The sequence below is a fragment of the Nematolebias whitei genome, chromosome 9 (assembly GCF_014905685.2).
Source record: "Nematolebias whitei isolate Nwh7 chromosome 9, NemWhi1, whole genome shotgun sequence".
NCBI lineage: Eukaryota > Metazoa > Chordata > Actinopteri > Cyprinodontiformes > Rivulidae > Nematolebias > Nematolebias whitei.
In genome coordinates this window covers 40,715,978-40,722,079 of record NC_056506.1, presented here as the reverse complement: position 1 = coordinate 40,722,079, position 6,102 = coordinate 40,715,978, and positions in this window count along the sequence as shown.

Genomic DNA, 6,102 nt, shown 5'->3' with positions numbered 1-6,102 from the left:
TCTTTTAATTTTTAGCTAGTGGTTTGGTATTGTTAGCTATGATTTGTGTTTTTTTGTTATTAGCTAGTGTTTTGCTACTCTTAGCTATAGTGTTTTGTTATTTTGGGGTTTTAGCTAGTGCCCTTTTTCTTTTAGCTAGCATTTTTGCTTCTTTTAGCTTTAAGCTACCGGTAATGTTCTGCTACTTTTTTAAATTTTAGCTAGTGTTTTTCTTCTGTTAGCCATGACTTTATCTGTTTTAGCTATTAGCTCGTGCTTTTCTCCTTTTACCTTTTTAGGCACTTTATAGGTTTAGCTCTTTTTAAGCAGCTTCTCTTAGCTTCAACAACTTACCGGTAATTTTAGCTTGTTCAGCAAAGTCATTCAGAACTCAGATCCACGCTGCATTTTCACAGAAGAGGTTATTCATTTTCTCTCCTCCTCATACTCAGGTTTATTAACTTCTTTAATCTCTGGCAACACATCCGCCCTCCTGAATGACCTCCTGACCCTTGGTAGAACACAGGTCCTGATGATGGGGGAGGGGAGCTCTGCGAGGATAAAGCCTCCCTTTTGGCTCACTGAATTTGTCCTCTTTTATCCTCTAGTTTTTCTGCTAACTCACGGGGAAGTCAGCAGAACAGATAAAGCAACTGTTATGCTAGTTTGTGCAACAAATGCCACAAGGCCATGTAAAAAAAAGACTAGCAGGCTTATAAACAGCAGGTTACACTATCTAAAAATGAAATTTACTTGTTTACTGGAAAGACTACAAGGTTGAGACACTTTCCACACTAACACTGATATTTGCAGAAGTAATTAACTTTTTTTCAGCTGCTTTCTCATTTAATGTAGAAACAGCATTTTGGTAAAAAGAAAATTAGATTTTAGGAAGCTCGTTGTATCTGTGTGTACGTGACAAATGGAGATTTAAGGGGTGAATTACATGGCAGCCTGTTGTTATTTGTATTGCGCAGGCATTAGAAAACACAACAAGAGGAGGGAAATGTTTTGATTTGTCCCAACTGTCGGCGTTAAACTTTGAAAATGAGTTGAGTAGTAGAAGTGAAGTGAATTTCACAAATTTTGACCTAAAATTTGGTGTGGTAGTAAATGAGCTGGTGAAGATTCTCATCCAAAAAAAAAAAAAAGTTAAAACATAAACAACTGGACTTTATTCTGTAGCTGAAGACGTTTCATTTCTTATCTGAGGAGCTTTCTCAATTCAAAGAACAGGGAGTGTGGGGTTCGAGTAATGAAGCTGAGGTGTTCGGTAAGCTAGAGTCATATGCAGATTGCCCTCTCACTCCTTCCAGTAGAGGTTCGTTAGGGTCTTTGTTAGTCTGACTCACAGATGGGCCACTCTGGACACTTGACTGAAGGTCTTGATTGGAGTGAAAATGACTGGGTATGTCCCTGGGCAAGACACTGAATCCCTCATTGCCTCCGATGTGTGTCCCATCAGTGTATGAATGTGATGAAGCACTGATTATTCTTTGTATAGATCTAGTAGAGTGATGTATGAATGGGTAATGAGGGCACAGATTATAGTGTAAAGTGCTTTGAGTATCTTGATAAGATAGAAAAGTGCTAAATAAACAGTCCATTTACACCCCCCACCCCCAACCATCTTTTCAATCCAACATGTGAACATTTTGGTCCTCAAAAGAGTGTCCCTTATCCTTGCGGTGTAGGTGAACTTGTACTGAAGAGCTGGCTCTCCTGTGCTGAGCCATGCGTCTGTGGAGAAGCTGTTTGGTTCCTCCAATATAGAGATCTGGACATTCCTCGCTGCACTGGACTGCACGCACCACACCACTCTGTTGGTGTTTGGGTGTTTTGTCCTCAGGGTGCGCCAGCCGTTGTCTGAGTCCTGTTGGGGTTTGAAATGTATTGGGATGTTGTGTTTGGAGAAAATCCTTCTGAGTTCTGCAGTATTTGCGAAACGCAGAAAGATTTTCTCACCCACTGGCACTCACATAAAAAACAACAACAACTTCAACATCTCAACCAGGAAAGGGATGAACATGTTTTTCTGTGTCCAGGTGTGAAAATATATATTTGGACCTTGATTATGTGTATGCACTCATATTTGCACTATTTTTGGATCAGCTGGACCACAGTGTTCCTCTCAGCAGTTTATAGTTAATACAGCCTAATAGTAATGTCAGTAAGAAAATGGGTTCTCTATTTACCTAACATGTGGATATGATTAAAAACTATATTGTTTCTCACTAAAAATTATGTTTACATATGGGTGACAAATGCAAACTTGGGGAAAATGGTTATTTAGCAAAATAGCTGTTTTTCAGTGTGGGGGTCTTGGTGTTGTTTAGGCCACAATAAATTATAATAAACAGTACTGGCAATATAATAAAAGGCAAAGAAGAAATGTATATCACCCACTTTTTGTTTCAAAGCTGGAGTATGTGTTGAGGATAACTCTCAGCTACTACCACTTCAAACTAGCTCAGCTTTTGTCAGTTGCACTGTTATATTCATTGTTGTGTGAGATAAGCTTGATTAATTGTGGCGGCCATCTTGAATTGGGTTGACTCCAAAAGTTAATCAGTTGTATAGATCTGATTACTTTCTGAGAATTGAAATCTATTCTGTGGTTCTTGCGGTATTTTGCTAACAGACTGACAGTGTTTACTCTGAGTTAATGCCAACATTTTAAGCAAAGATGTTGTGCAGAACTCTGTTGTGAATTACTCTCAGCTACTACCAGTGGTAGTCTACTACAACAAATTTTAGCTTAATATCTGTAAAACTGATAGAGGTACAGTAGTCCCTCGATTATGACAGGGTTATGTTCCTACAGCCCCGTGACAGGTGAAAAACCGCGAAGTAGAAACGCTATATTTATTTTAGTATTTTTATATATCTTAAGGCTTTATAAACTCTTCCCACACTCTTGCAATGTTCTAAACTCTGAAACCTACATAATTTTAACAACATACCATACCATACCAATTTATTTATATAGCACTTAAAACAGCAACAAGGCCAACCAACATGTACTGTACAGTGCTGCAAAATTTTACTCAATAGCTCTACAGAACAACAGCAGCTCGGTTCTGGTCAGGCTCGGTTCCGGTTCTGCAGACCTACTCTGCAGCAATGAAGCCCACCCCCACAACTCCGTCTAGGTTGATGCGCACGTGGATAATTGAGCTTCAGGAAACTTCATAATTATTTGCAACTTCCTTGCCAGTTCTGTGAGCTTTGCAAAACTTTCCCTCCACTTTGGCAGAAAGCAGCGACTGGAAGCACTGTTGGCTTCTGGGTAATGTAGTTATTTTTGACCGGCGTTACAGTATAGGCTTATTGAAAGAAAACTACAAAATGATGGCGCCTGTTCAGAGTATTTTTTTCCCCATTAACTTTATATCCCATAACGTCCCAATCACGTGAGTAATATTAAAGTTGACAATCGTTGAAAAACTGCGAAAGAGCGTGTTCGTGAAAGTCGAACCGCGATGTAGCAAGGGACTACTGTAAATGCATTTTTATGTTTTGTAATATCAGCTGGCTGTGGCAACCATCTTGAGTTGGATTGACTCCTGGAGTTAATCAGCAGTAGATGTAAATCTAATCTAAATTATTGCTTTCTGGGAGTTTGGATAAAATTCTTTGGGTGGTTCATAAAATATTTTGCTAACAGGCAAGCAAAATGTACAGAAATAGACAAAAACATTTTAGAAATTTTGCCTTTGGCTGTGGTGGGCAATATTGCGACAGAGCTTTAGCGCCACGCTAAGAAACTTTTTTTAAAAGCCATAAAATTACGAGAATAAAGTCATAGTATGACGAGAATAAAGTTGTACGAGACTTCTTTTTTTTTTACAGCTCTCGTTTTTTATTTTTATTTTTTCCACGAGTCGGATCCACAATGCGACCTGTCAATCAATCCAGTAGGCGTGTCGGCTAATGACCAATCAAAGCTAAATGCGCCTTACCTGCAGAGCTACGCTGCAGCCCATCAGAGCGTATACCACCTTACTGTAAGGTTCCAAGTCCTGATACTGATAATAATCTGATGCTAATGTGCTAACATTATCTCTTTATTTGTAAAACCAATACCAAAGTATAACTTAACAAGATGCTCAACAATCTTCATTTTACCACACCCGCCGCTCAAATGCAGTAAACCCTGCACATTCGCTGACACGCCAATCATGTCATAGATCTGACTTGTGAAAAAACAAACAAACAAATACGAGAGCTGCAAAAACACTTGTATGACTTTATTCTCATAATATTAAGACTTTATTTGACTTTATTCTCATAATTTTATGGATTTTTAAAAAAATAGCGTGACCCTAAAGCTCCGTCGTACAGTATATTAAAAGGGTAATGTTAACTAATTTATACATAATGGAGAATATTTTGTGTGTTGGTTGCTCCTGGGAGGACCAGTGCTGGACCTTTTCACGACCTCCAGAAAGCCCCCGAACCGCCTCTTTGTCTCTCTCCACGGACCTGCCTGTTGTTTTGGGCTCAGCTTTATACCTGCAGATGAAGAGAGGGGAACCAAAAAAAAAAAAAAAAAAAAACATGTCCCAGACTGTGCGAGACAGACGCACGGAGGCAGACCGACAGACGAGAGACACCCCCGCATAGTTTCCGTCAGCCGGTGACGTCTCCGCCTCTCAGCCCGTGTGCAGTGACGTTTCTCGGCTGTAGTGGAGCTCTGGCTGCGTGACGCTCCGCCAGGCTCTCCAGTGTCGAGAAGACTCCGGGCGAGTGAGGACGGAGCCGCGCGTCGTCCAGGCAAGTGCTCGCTGCTTTAAAAGTAGGACTTTTATCACTTCCCCCAGCTGTTCGCTGATGTTTTTACCGTGACGGGTCTCGGTTTGTCACTAACGGTTGTATTTCTGAGCTCAGCCGACGGAGGGGGGACGAAGCTAATCTGCTTTAGCCGCTCTCTATCACGGGTTAGCCTGCTGTAAAATTAGCGCTGCTCGGCGGTCACTGTGCTGGGCTAACTGGGCTAAAATAGTCTGGACGGGGTTATCCCTCGGTCCGTCGCAGAGGACACCGCCGACAGAACCGAGTCAAGTTTTGCTGAGGAGGAAACTGGGTTGTTCGGTCCGTGAATGCCGCTTTAGCCGTTTAAACCGGGGCATCATCATCATCATCCTGGGGGGGGTGGCTCAGTCAGAATTAGCCTTTTAACGGAATTTTCTCGTTCATTTTCTGGGTCAGAGACAAAGTAGCGCACAACCCTGTAGTCTTCATTTATTGAGGACTATTTCACGCCGCGGTTTCGTTTTAGTCGGACAACGTCGCGGTCGGAAACACCCCCCACACTGTGCCCTCTGGATCGGCGTGAGTGCGGCGCCTCGTCCGCGGTCGGTCGGTGCCTTCCCCCCGCGGGCGGATGGACGGGCAGACCCAGACGGTCGGTGTAGACGGTGAATGTCATTATCAGCACTGTCTGCATACCAGAGCCGAGCCAGCAGCAGAGCTACAGACCGGAGGGAGGAGGAGGGGGGAGAGCCGCGGTGTCCTTGCAGCAAAATGATCCCTGAAGAAGAAGTGGGGGTGACATCAACCTGTTTACCTTCTAGTGTTTTTGCGCGAGCTAATGTAAAACAGAGGTCACGTACTGGTCGGTGGTGTGATTTGTTAGCGTGTCCCCCGCGGTGGGATTTTCCACCAAAACACCCACAAATGTATCAAAAACCCGCCTGGGATTCAACGCAGAGCTCTGCACCGCGGCTGTTTTACCCAATGGAAGGAAATAAACAGGAGTACTTTGACCTTATGTTTCAAAAACCGTGGGTTTAATTCAAAACAACGAATCTTTCCCGGATTAAAGCTGCCTTGTCTTGTGCCATATTGCAGCAGCAAGGTACTCATTGCAAACTATGAAACCAAACATAAAAATTGTTGTCTTGGAAGTAATATCCGTTTGAAAGAGTTTGTTTTCCAGACATATTGATTAAGCAGCTCTGAAATGTGGGTACGCACTCAATGTAAACAAAGCGGCTGAATCCTGTTGTTAGTATTCTACATGGCTTTACATTCAATTTTTTTAATATATCATTTTCTTTCATTTGTTCTCAATTTGTATTCTTTCTTTTATGATTGTCCATTGTTTTTCTAGAATCAGGT